Source organism: Etheostoma spectabile, chromosome 19, assembly GCF_008692095.1.
Source record: "Etheostoma spectabile isolate EspeVRDwgs_2016 chromosome 19, UIUC_Espe_1.0, whole genome shotgun sequence".
In the NCBI taxonomy this organism is placed as follows: Eukaryota; Metazoa; Chordata; class Actinopteri; order Perciformes; family Percidae; genus Etheostoma; species Etheostoma spectabile.
In genome coordinates, this window is record NC_045751.1 from 16,091,345 (window position 1) to 16,105,044 (window position 13,700).

General features: G+C 41.4%; 1 long non-coding RNA gene across 1 annotated transcript in view; it reads left to right on the forward strand.

Moving 5' to 3' along the window:
- LOC116707241 (uncharacterized) overlaps positions 1-8,615 on the forward strand; it is a 15,327-nt gene extending 6,712 nt beyond the window's left edge. The window contains exons 2-3 of the long non-coding RNA XR_004336440.1: positions 4,844-4,858; positions 8,605-8,615. This is a non-coding gene — a long non-coding RNA (uncharacterized LOC116707241). The remainder of the gene's footprint in view (positions 1-4,843; positions 4,859-8,604) is intronic.
- The last annotated feature ends 5,085 nt before the right edge of the window (positions 8,616-13,700 follow it).

The window sequence follows — 13,700 nt, forward strand, 5'->3', positions numbered from 1 at the left end:
GCATGAGATCTTTGTAGGAGAGATTAAAATTCACGTGATATTGGGATTGTTCTGTAAAACAAATGACAAAAAAAACAGAATATAGAGAGTCAATCTCTCGTAAGGTGGTATTCTGAGACATCATTCATTTTGTAGGCTTACTTTTGCTATGCGCCCTGATTACTAAGAATAGTTGGATTAATGAAGCCTGAGGCTACCTTTACATTGCAACGTATTGGTTTAAAATCTTTTGCTATGTTTACATCTTGCAGTCCCAATGCTGTGGCGTTTTAGAGACCCTAACTATAGATATTTGAAAACCTCTGGTTTTGGTGTGGAATCTGCAGGATTTCAACGACCGCAAACGGAGGCAACACCGACGGCAATGTTTTGCCGCCTGATTGGGTCATGGCATAGCCTTGTCTGAGACTAAGCTACTAACGTTACCTGACAACTACCAGCAATGGGAGGACAACATGCTGCCCATGTTTACCCGGTGTGTGCAGCCCAGTTACCGAATGTTGATGACATATGCGGATTGGGTGTGTTAGTTAAACAGAGATTAGTTCTTCTATTTGAGCTAAAAACACTGGAGATCGCTCTTGGCTAAACCTCTGCCTAAAACCAAGTAGCAATGTAAATGTAGTGGATTCATTTATTGGATATTCCTGTGTCGCCGGATGTTTCGCTGGATGTCCCTGATTGCTTTCTTTCTTCTAAACTCTGGTCGATTCGGGAAAAATTCCCCAGAACATCAGAGCAGAAAGTACACTCTGAAATGGCAAGTATTGAAGAAAATTTGGATGGTGCAACAAGGCAAGCCTGCTTGGTTCTTTGAGATATGATTGTTGAGATTGAACACATGCACATGCCCTGGTGGAAAGTTGCATGTTCAGAAAGCAAACTTGTTCTTCCGCTTAAATGTGCAGTGTTTTCTACTCAGTCATTCACCCAACCTCCCCTACACAGTCACAGCGTTCTTATACAACAGCAGTCATGTATGCATATAGCAATAAATACGTGGAATACATACAAATTGCATTGCTTTCTTTCGTAGTCATATGCGAATGGTTGATAAGAACAGCGGAGTTTGTAAGTTATATCAATTTAAGTCATTGCATTTAAATTTGGCGAAGAAAAGATTACTTGGGCCAGGTACCAGTCACCGTGGGGCAACAAGTCGTTAAGCGGCTGTTGAGTCAGCCAGTGAGATTAGCAGACCAAAAGTGAGCCTCATGCAGTGACGACAGTTAAGTTTAGGTACCAAAACGACTAGTTAGATTAGAAAAAAGATTGTGGTTTGGGTTAAAACACTGTATCAAGTAGACACGGTAAGCGTCCCAAACAAGGCGGCTTAAAAGTAGGCCAAAGTTGGTAAAGAAACAAATAATTTTGATTAACGTTAAGATATGGTGATAAACGCAGCAGAATCCTAAACAACTGCCAAGTAGCCAATAAATAAGGCCAAAAAGACCGTCTTCGAACGCCAACAGCCAAAGACAAGCGTACAGCGGTCAGAGACCGACCAATTCATTGACCGGAGGTGGGTGAATAGTTACTGAAAAATAAAATGAGGGAATGCCCATCACTCGATCCATCAACCAAGTAAGAGATCTGTAAATCACCAGAGAGTTAAACACACCCGCCACCTTTTTTAAGAAAGCTTACTTGTGTGCATGCAGTGAATGATGCGCTGCAAGGGCTATGTTTAAGTACCTGATGGGAACAACAATCTTTAAAATTGATTGCTTAAAAGATTGCTTGAGTCAGCAGCAACAAAAAAAGCTACAAGTAAGTTGATTGGGCTATTGTCCAGCTTGTATTACCTTAAAAGTGTTGTTTTGCCATTGACAGGCTCAGATTAATATTCAAAGTGTCTGATAACATTATGGAAAGGATTTCTAAGTAGCTTAATTTCTTCTTCTTTTTTTAAACATAAAAACATCCGCCAAGTTTTTTCGCTAACCCCACCAGACTCCCTGTAAAAAAACAGTAATTCAAGCCTTGTAAAACACACTTAATTCAAAGTCACATGTGTTACATGTGAAAATATGTTGGCTCTACACATGCTTAACGAATTGCTTTTTTAAATGGAAAAAAAGTATCTGTATCGTTATCTTTCAATCTCTGAAATCAGTTCCGGGTGAAACTACTCCGGATGAAAATACATTTGGTGAGAAGGAACACTTCTGGTTGTCATGCAAGTGATGTGATCACCTCGTCAAGTGTCGATGGAGCAGACAGGATAAAAAACACTATTTTAGCATCTCACACTGGTGCTCAGAAGTAGGTAATTCAGAGGTTTGGATCAGGGTTTCTCTCGTCACATCCCACCTTACAGCCTCCGAAGCCTGCTTATGATACCGCGTTATACCTATCAATCCAGCGAGAAAAAACCAATCAGTGTAATAAAACTAAAGTCATACTTGGCCACTCTAATGCCTCCTAACACATCAGAGAAATAGTTCTCTGGATGGCAATGTCATGTCCTCCAGCATCACCTGAGCATGTGCCAAACTCAAAAAACTCAAATCCAGCTAAGAATTTGACTTTTGACATGTCTGGCCCTTGATGTATTCTCATTTTCCAGTGAATTGAGTTTGACAATCCTGACCCAGAGGCTGGGCAATCTGCAGCGCTAGAAACACATGTTGCTCTTCAGCCCCTCTCAAGTGGCTTAAAAAGAGGTATATTGAAATGAATAGTGGATATTTCAATTTAATATATTACTGGTAAAGACCTAGAGTGAATATTCCATTCTTCACCTGGGCTAACATTTCAGTCAACTAAGTGTACGTCATAGCCTACGTACAGCGGCACTTCTTCTTATTTGCAAACATCGATACGTCCTTGAGTTTCAATAAACTAAGCTACAAATTCCAAATCCCCCAAAAAAGTCTTGAATTTAAAAGGCGGGGATGGATTCATTCTCTTTACCATCAATTCTGCTGGCTTACCGCTATGCTTGATCCGTGGCGGAGAAATAACAAACGACAAAAGTTTTAAATTGAAAGACTTTCAGAAAAAGCACACTGCATTTGCTGAAAATTACCCAACTAGGAATGAGAGGAAGAGAGCAATTTTGTAGCTGCTGCAGAGAAGAGCAGAGCAAATTTACTTTTAAGAGTTGGATCAAATCTCCAAAACTCCGCTGCTGCTGCTAGTTGATAGAAAGGCAAGGAAAGGCATTCACAGACGGTGAGAAAATTAAAGATAAGCCTCTTTTTGCAGAGACATTGCTGGAAAAATGGCAACAAAAATCATCCTAATAATGTAATCAATGCTCATTTAGACCTATGACTGATGTTAATAGGCTAATTACATTTAATTTACTTCATTATAAGGCTCAAATCAGTATGTGTGGCCAAAAAATGCTCTTTTGATAATAAAAGGTTGCTGACCCTGCATTAAGAAATCTCTGTTATCAGGATGTGAACTTTAACGCCCAGATAAAACAAAGTCCAAGAACTGCCTAACATGTGAAAAACATGCTGGTTTCACTTTAGAATTATGTTTCATCGGTCCACCGGCCAAGTGTGTTTTTTGGGGCATTTTGTTTGTACAATATTTAACCACAGGATATCATGTAATTACAGCCAGGCAATCACCAGTTGATATTTATTCTCACCACAGGTTTGATATCCACTGTCATCCTTTGATTCTGACCACATAGACACATCAATTTATTCCTTTGATAACTAAACGCAGTGGAAGGTCTGTAAGTGCTGGGGCAGGAGGACCAGGTAAAAACTGGAGTACCAGGTAAAACGCATGAGAGCATACTTAATGTAATCTGGAGCAAACGAAGTACATTTCCAGGATAATTGTCTGATGCTGGGAGTTGCGTGGTAAAACTGCATTTGTTTTTAGGGAAAACACAACAAACTTTAAGCTAGCAAGCTAACGGTGAAAATGGCAAGTTTGAGAAAAAGCATTTAAAAAAAAGTTACTCATTTGTACCTGACGTAGATTTTGTTGCAGAGAGTCTCATGCGCAAACAAAGAGGACATATCACACATCATTCACTTAAGACAATGGAAATTAAAATTCAAGAATCAAGAATTAAAACTTAAAGTTTTAAATTAAATGAATTACCAGGCAAGCCTGTGTGGTTCTTTCGATGAAAGATTGTAAAGATTTACTGTCATGGTTGTTGTTTTTTTCTGTTTTATTTTGGCAATTCTTTCCTGTTGGTTACTGTTTCCTGTGATTTGTTACGGTTCTGTTTTACCCATGTTCTCCTGTGCTCTCTTTTTGTTTACCTAGTCCATCCTTGTGTATGTTTTCATGCTTCAGTTTCCTGTTTACTTTGTAGCGTCGTCCTGTGTCATGTCTTTGACTTTCTGCCTGTGTGTTTTCCTGCCTTCGTGATTGTCTGTCCCGCCCTGAGTGTTCATCACCTCTCGTCACCTGTTGCTCGTGATACGCTTGTAGTCTATACCACAATGTCCCACTTCGGACTGCTCGTTCCCAATGTTAATTCTGCTGGATTTCAATCATTTGGGCTATATATATATATATAAGATATTCTTGCCTCTGGCTTCCGTTGTGTTGGCATTTTAAACTCCAGTGGATTTATGAGGACTGTGGTAACTGCTCCTAGATCTGTCCAATCTGAGTTTTCTGTTGCATGGCTAAGCAGCTAGACAGCACTGTAAAGGAAGATGTTGCAATACAAGACTACTACTCTCGTTACCTTGTGTATTTAGTCTTAGTGCTTTCTTTGTCTGTTGTCTTTGTTTGTTGCATTAGGTGTCCCTTCCTGCGTTAATGTGCGTCTGTTTCTTTGAAGTTTGATTCCTAGTGTTTTGGTATTTCATAGATAGATAGACAGACATGATCCCAACAAAATGGGAAATAATAGTCTTTTGGATTCTGAGTCTTGTATTTGGACGTTCCTTTGACCAGATTTTTTTTACCTTCCTGCTTCAGTACACCTTTGATTGTAGCTGTTTTGATTAAATAAACATCAAAAACCTTTACGCTGCCTCGTCTCTACCGTCTGCATTTGGGCCCATGCCTGCCCATACCCGACATATACAAAGGATGTGGTATCGTTTACAGCATTTCCTATCTAACTGTATCCAGACAATACAATAGCCCACATTACTGTATGTGTAACTGTTAACTTTATTTAATACAAACAATGCGGTGTTTTCTTTTGCAGGGTGCAAAAGCACCAAAACAAGTTTGAGGCTCTTTTGCAAAGCGACTGTCTCTGCGTCCAGACTTTATTGCAGGCCAAGACGATTGTGATTGGTTTAGATAAATGCAAACAACCCAGAGGGTTTTGTTTCTTCTAACCTAGACTGTATGTGGTGTGTAGCCAGACTTAATAACAGCACTGTGGAGATCAGGCAATGTCACAATCAAGTTGGCAATGCAAGATAATGACTTAAGTGGCCGCTATACGCAGACAGCCCTGTATCCGCTTCACTACATTCACATAACAACCTCTTTAATGTACTTCCTAAATGGATAGAAATGAAATGTCAGCCAGGATATGACCTTTTTCAGACGTTTTGCTGAATAATAACATGATCTGACATGCTTTCAATACTAAATGTATGTAAAACTGGTGGTTATTTTGTTTGTCCTGGGTCCAGTTATAGGTGGGGTAGTTTTTTTAGTCCACTTTTCTCCAAGTTTCTTTTACAAGAAGAAAAATCAAGTTGAGTTAGGTGTCTGCTATGTTACTGACACTCTTGAGTTCATCTTTGGATTTTGTCTTTAATTGCAACCCACTTTCCCACATCTCATTGAGATTCAGGAGGTAGTGTATGCAGGTGCAACAGGGTCAGATTAACCTGCTAGGAGGCAACAGTGAGCTGCAGGGCCCCTATTAACCACACCCGGTTTATCCTTACACTTGCAGTAGGATGAATAAAGTAACAATCAGCACAAAGTTGAAAAAAAAGCATTGGTTGTGTGGATGTTAGTGGCCTCGGGGCAGTGTCCATTGTGCCTGGTTGTATCCAGCCTGAGGTGGAAATAGGTGAAATAAGGTATATGGTACGCTTTTTGGTAATTACCAAGAAAACCCTCTAAAATTCTGAAGACTACTTTAAGTGTCACTTTTAGAACTTCACACTTTAACTAAACATGTACTTAAATACTTAAACATGTAAAACCTATCTTAGCCGATGAATAGTTCAGTCACTGTGGTCACCTAACCTTTTAAGATCAGTGATCATCACATTCATTTCACTTGTTTAATCTGTACAAAAACACATTGGGCCCTATCTTGCACCGGCGCACCACGCTCGAAAAAACCAGCAAGTGTCTTTGCCATTTTAAGACCAACGCAGTTGTCAATTTCCCATCCTGCGCCCATGTCATTAAATAGCAAATGCACCTGCGTCCAGCTTTGCCCCCAGGGCGAGCTGGTTTATGTGGTGGTGTGTTCAGAAGAAATTGGATATTGCTATCCAGAAGAGTAATTAGGTTGTTGCTCTTTTTGTTGGCTTACTTTTACTCACAACATGCTAAACTGCAAAATAGGATTCCATTCACTAGGCTAAGCTAACCAGCGTGGCACCAGACTAAAACAGTGCATGCACTGAGACAAAACATGCATTGGCCCACATTTCTACAGCTAGGGTAGACGTGATAAGCCCTGTTTCAACAAACGGATGCGTATTCCTTTAAAGTCAAAGTGACATGAACTCCACATAAACATAGTCATGTTTTGTGTTTTTGTTCATCAGCCTCTTACGGTCTTCACTTGTGCCTGTCAGTCTAATGAGCATTTAGCAAAGAGACGTGAACCTTAGGTGACAAGAAAATGTGGGCCAAAGACCTTTGTGTGTGTGGTGGGTGTGTGTGTTGTGGGTGTGTGTGTGTGTGTGTTAGTCCTCTGCTGCACTGCGGCCTGAAGCTGCAATCAATCTTGGTCAAATGACAACAGAGGGCAGATAGACCCCAAAAGGGAGATATTAAAACCAGATGTGTGGAGTTTACTCCAGAGCTACCCTTCACTCAGAATGCTTTGTCCCAACCGGAGAAGACAGAAGATAGAGAAGAGAGAGGGAGGAGGGAAGGTGTAGGGATCTACTCTGTTACCATCTTTTTTTCTTCTGGCCCCTTTACAAATCAAATGGAAATGACAGAAGCTAGTTAATCTCCAGGGCTGCTAAAATGTTTCATAGTCTCTTGAAAATGAACTCTTTTGATGGAAAAATGCAAAAAAGTAGCAATGGAAATGCGTTTATTGAATAAGTAATGAGTCATAGTTGGCCAACATTAGTTCTCTTATTGGGAATGGTAGTCTTGTGTGAGGTATCAATGAATCAGAGACTTAATTTTTTATTGGTAAAGGTTTGCACACAAGGGGTTTATGTGACATAGTAAAGTGAAAAGCCTTCTTTGTTTGGTAAGGAAGTAGTCCCTCATTGCCAGACCTATCTCCACAGCGCTGGGAGGAGGGTCCGGCCAGTCCAAACTCGTTCTCACTTGAACTCGTAAATACAGATACGACGCAAAAAGCACCCTTTAGCGTGTGCGTAGAACGCACCATGCAGAGGAGCAACTACGCAGACATGAAGATGACGTAGTATTAATAGTATAAATAGATGACCAGTATGAAAGCCTGAATTTCGCATTGGAAAGCTGGTTGGGGCGGTGGATTGGTCAAACAACACAGGACTTTGTGTCCCGTTCACAATCTTTTCCTTAACCTAATTGCATGAAAAGTGACGCCGATAGTCCCACCAAGCGCGTTTAGATATGACACTAAAGGGGACTTTTAGCGTCAATAACAACGCCAAAGGCATCTGACCGAGCATCCTTTTTTACGCGATGGGAGTGAGAATGTATGCTAGTCCACACAGCATTCCGAGATGGGGAAAAAAACATGCTTTGCTCAAGGTTTAGAATCATCCTTGAGATCGTTCATTTATGTATAATTATTTTCAGAATAATGGATAAAAGATTTTTTAATTAGCTTTTTGTAAAAATCTCACATACCCCCTGCAGTACTCTATGTCCTGTACCCCTAAGGGTATGCGAACCCCCATTGAGAAACACTGCTGTAGCCCAATGGATTGGGGGCAATCACATTTGTTGCCCCCTTCTAGTGCCATCCCTGTTTTTTGTGTCTCTTTCAGACTGTGTCTTTATCTATGTAGCCGGATTGCTGGGGGGAGGGGGGCGCGTAGTAACACAATAATCCGTCAAACTGTCAGCGATGGTTCACCCCAGCTACATCCCACCTATTTCTTATTACTGATACTGATCTCTGTCTGCTGGAGATACATAAATGTCCGCTGGGTTCTGTCAGGAGAGTGTTTGACGGCCTGATTTATGGAATCGATAAACTCGTGCTTAATTAGAATTGAAATTGGAAGGCAATGCCATAGAGGTTGAAAACCAGGCAGCATCTGCAGTAGCTGTAGTCCCGACATGTTTTCTCCTTGTGTACTGTAAGGATGTGTTCAAAGCTATTCTCTGAAAAATGGATTCAGTAGCATATCCTTAGCACGGTTTGGTGCCGCTAGAAACACTAAAATTGCATCACAGTGTTATAACCCGTTCAGACCATGATGTATAATGTATTACGTCCGGAGTCTGTGTGTGTGTGTGGTTTTCTGTCTCTGTATGCAGATAAGACAACAGCAGCCTACATAGAACTACAGTAGCACATTAATACAGTGAAATAACAGTAATTATTTTCTTCAAGCACTGCTGCATAATTTCACTAATCCTGTGTTTCGACTTTTTGGGGGGGCTTACTGTTCTAATACCAATAAGTCAATAACAGCATATAATATCAACATATAGCACTGCTGTAAACAAAAATGGAATAGAAAAAGTTTTGATAAATATTTTTAAAGTGCGTGAAAAATCCAACTGCCCCAATGAAAGATAAAGTTTGACTTCCCTCTTCCATGACCGATGTAGGAGCATCTTGGCAGCAGAGATTTCAATCTTTAACTGAAATTTCTGAGAAAAAAAAAATCTTAAGTGTAAAAGATTGAAGTAAGTGTTCCACCGCCCGATAAAGGAGTACAGCCGTGATCCAGTGCGCAGCCCACGGCATGACGTCCGCACCAGTGATCAACAAATCTTGCGCACATTAGAACAGCAAGCGGCGGCGTTGTATGCAACAAGGCACACGTTGAGTTTGAGGCGAGAAAAACATTAGGACAAGAGGATTGTAAAAGAAGTGAGGAGCATTTGCGCCATGCGCTCCGCTTATCATCAGTTCATTCTTATTTAAAGTATCAATCATAGTGTTACCTCAAGACACTTTAGAAATAGTAATCTAGACCTCACTCTACTTTACAAAGACCCAACAATCCCGCAGCAAGCATTTGGGCAAAAGTGGCGAGGAAATACCTTTGAGGCAGAAACCTTGGACAACCAAGTTTGGGTGGCATCTGTCATGCTGGTTTGGAAAAGGACATGGATCAAATACAAAGAAATGCGATGGAATGATGAACTGTGGCAGTATAGTAACAATACAGATAATGGAACTATGACTGGAAATAATAGTTGTAACAGTTCAGGGCCTAGCGGAGCATAGAGTGCATAGAGGGCGTTGAGCAGGACCACGGTGGCCGCTGAGACCAATTAGGTGGCACCCCAATCAATTAAAACTGTGAGGCAAGAAACGTAAGGACTCCGGGAATAATCTCCCGGAGGTCAGTTAATGACAACGAATGCACACAGATGGAAAGAGAGATGAGAGAAAATATCAGGTGTGTCAATAGAAGTCCCCCGGCAATCTGGACCTACAGCAGCATAACTATGAGCTGGTCCAAGGCAAACTGAGCAGCACCACAAGGGTTGGTACATGAATCTGACGACTATGAAGAGAGGAAGAGAGGAGGAGGGGGTGCTGTGTTCTCGTCACAGGGGCCGCGTGCCAGCTGCGACTGCTGAGTGACACCCAAGCGCTCGCTCCAAACTCTTTCAATTAGTCTTCTACACCTCTGCAACACATGCAATAAGAGCTACTCTTAATTCCTAATCGGTTGCAGGTTTTAATACAAAAGGAGCTTACACACACGTGTCAAAGCTGAATAATTTACACTCTATGTATTCTATGTATTTTATTAAAGCTAGAGACTGCACACCTTTTCAATTCAAAGGTGGGTTTGTGAAGAATGACTGATACCAATTTGGTGGTCCTGGCTGCATAGTTTGGTCACTTCCTGACCCCATACCAACTCTGCAAAAAAACTGCAGATAATTGTTCTCCTGACTGTTTTCATTATTTAGTGAGGTTTAATTCTTTCAGTCTCCAACCTGAATTCAACTGTTTGAACCAGGCATAATTCCATTATTAAATGATTTAAATGTGGAGGGGTGCCATGGTTTGCAGTCAGCTGCAGGGGTAAGAGGTGGGGGTCTAAAATGAGAGCAGGCCAGGTGTGTTGATTGAGACAGTTGGCGGCGTTGGTCTGATTACATCTTTATGTGCAGTAGGTGCTGACCCTTTAGATGACAAGAGAAGCTGTGAGGGGTTGGACAAAAAAAAAAAAAAGGGTAACACTATTATAGCACAGAGAAAACTGTTCATGTGAAGGTTTTCAAAGGAAAAAGCAGAAGAAAGGGAAGGCATTTTCTCAAGATTGGGATTTTGAACATACAGGACTAAAGTCAATTATTATTTAAGAACAGTAGAAAAGGAAAATCACTACAGGGTGGGGGGGCTTTAATGCTAATTATTCCCTCATAAAGAGTTTAAATGAATTGAATGCAAAATGACCACAAAAACAAGTTAAAAACTAGAGCACACAAACAACCACAAAGATAGAAAAACCTGAGAGACAAAAAGCAATTATCACAAAATGCAAAGTTACATTAAAGACACACACACAAATGACCAAAAGCAACACGATGAATCTATTAAGAGATGCATTACACAAATGCAAACAACTACACAAAGTTTTACTTTAATGAATAAGTACACATAAATGTGATGATGTAATGTAATGTAATTAAATGATGTCCATGTAAGTACGAGTTGTGACAAATTTGATTTGGAGAGAAACGTCAGTGACAATTGCGTTTTGTTCTTAAAAGAGCAGTTCGATATAAAAGTGTCCAAGTTACATTAATGTTTTGTTACTGTGGGTACGTCAGAAACACAAAAGGCCTAACATAATTAAAAGTGTTGTGTATAAAATGTACCTAAACACATGCATTAACGTTCCATTTCATTTCAAAGCAAAACTGGCACTTGACACTTCTGCAGCTGCTTCTCTCCACCACTGCATTTCAAATTTGTTAGCTGTACGGGCGGAGTTGACACTGGCTTTAGTACGCAGTGTCCGGGAAGCTGCTCATATCCTCGCTCATAGCTCTCAGAGATCCCTTCTCCATCAGATCTCGGGGCAAGAATGGGAGCTTTGAGACAGCCTTCACAAAGGAGAGCCAGAATAACTTGTGGTTTCGCTAGAGGTTATCAAATAAGAGACATGGGATTCAGCCCAGGAATGTATGTTTGGAGTGGATAGACGTTACTCTGCATAGCTTGGAGATAGGTCTGGTAATGTGAGACTATGGCATTGAAAATATACAGTACATGTATTAAAAACAGTAAACTCAGGTTTTGTTTTTCTTGGCACAATTTCCTCCAAAAAAGCCACGGAATGTTAATTTTTATTTTTGGGGGGGAGAGTGTACAACAATCAGCAAGCCATACACGGAATGTCCCCTTGTCCCCCCATACACACACAACACACACACACACACACACACACACAGAAACTATTAACACATGTACACATACAGTATAACCACAGACAAAGCAAAAATGACAATAGTGCTATAAGTCCTAATATATTATTTTTTTCAATCATGGTTATTTGAATAGGGACAGATGTTATGACAGACATTTTTGCAAACAAATCTCCAATGTACAGCAATCAAAGCATTTAAAGCTATTGCTGCCTTAGCTGTTTTATCATTGGGATTTATGAAGGTAAAGAGCATTGATCCTAAAATTTACAGGGTTACATGTTGGTTTTTGTCATGTAATTTTGCATTTTGTGATCATGTTTCGTATTTAGTATTTCTATCTCTGTGGTTGTTTGTGTCCGTCTAGTTTTATTGTCTTTTTATGGTTGTTTTGCATTCACCATTTTAAACAGATTTTATGAGGAATAATCAGCATTAAAGGCTATCCTCTCTAATTGGGGGGTATTTTACATTGATGAAAGTGATTGATAATTGGAATGAAAATGGAATGAAGATCAGTCCAGAATTCTTTACAGAATTCGGCTTAAAAACAGTCTGGTCCTGGGCTTTTATTTGTATACATTAAGTAAATGAAGCCCAATCTTCTGCTGTGAATGATGAACTAAGAGTTGTTGATCTACTGCAGACGGTTTAGGCAAAATATGCTTTGATGGTAATTATCCAGTTCTTCTTAGTTACTATCACATTCATAAAGTTATTATAAAACTCAAAATCTAGTTAATTTATTTGTTTTGGAGTGAATTGCTCTTATAATTCAAGGCCTCAACAAACGCCTCACGACAGTTATAAACCTAATTACCAAAGTAAACAGGAGAATGACAACATGAACATTTAAGGATTTTTTGACTTTGCAGTATTTAAAACAGGGATCGATACAGTCACCTACATGATCATTCTTGGTCAGGGTTTCTCATGCCACACCATGTGCATCTGGAAGGTCACCAGTTAATCCAAAAAAGTCACTGACTGAACACAAGGGCAGGAGTTGACCGGGCCCGCCAACAACTACACAGTCCCTGAGGCGCATGCAGCGGCATGGTCTCGCGGAGGGCGATCCATGAAGACTCAGGGAGAACGGTCAGCTGAGACTCTTGGCCGCTGGACAGCTCGGGCTATGGGAGAATAGTGGCCATGAAGAGTCTGGAAGGCTCACTAGCTCGACGAGGTAGTTGACTGACCGCAGTAACGATCAGGCTTGGAGACAGAAGGTTCGCCTCCAGCAAACCTCCATGAAAGCTGGATCCACTTCATTACATCACGTCATTTAGCGGACGCTTTTAGCCAAAGCGACTCCATCAATCCATCCATCCATCTTCGACCGCTTATCCGGTGTCGGGTCGCGGGGGCAGCAGCTCCAGTAGGGGGCCCCAAACTTCCCTTTCCCGAGCCACATCAACCAGCACCGACTGGGGATCCCGAGGCGTTCCCGGCCAGGTTGGAGATATAATCTCTCCACCTAGTCCTAGTCTTCCCGGGGCCTCCTCCCAGCTGGACGTGCCGGAACACCCCCTAGGGAGGCGCCCAGGAGGCATCCTTACCAGATGCCGAACCACCTCAACTGGCTCCTTTCGACGCGAAGGAGCAGCGGCTTACTCCGAGCTCCTCTCGGATGACTGTGCTTCTCACCTATTTTAAGGGAGACGCCAGCCACCTCCTGAGGAAACCCATTTCGGCCGCTTGTACCGATCTTGTTCTTCGGTCATGACTCAGCCTTCATGACATAGGTGAGGGTAGGAACGAAAATTGCCCGGTAGATCGAGAGCTTTGCCTTTGGTTCAGCTCTCTTTTCGTCACAACGGTGCGATAAACAGAATGTAATACCGCACCAGCTGCTCCGATTCTCCGACCAATCTCACGCTCCATAGTCCCTCAACGCGAACAAGACCCCAAGGTACTTAAAACTCCTTCACTTGGGGTAAGGACTCACTCCCACCGAAGAACAACTCCATCGGTTTCCTGCTGAGAACCATGGCCTCAGATTTAGAGGTGCTGATCCTCATCCCGCCGCTTCACAC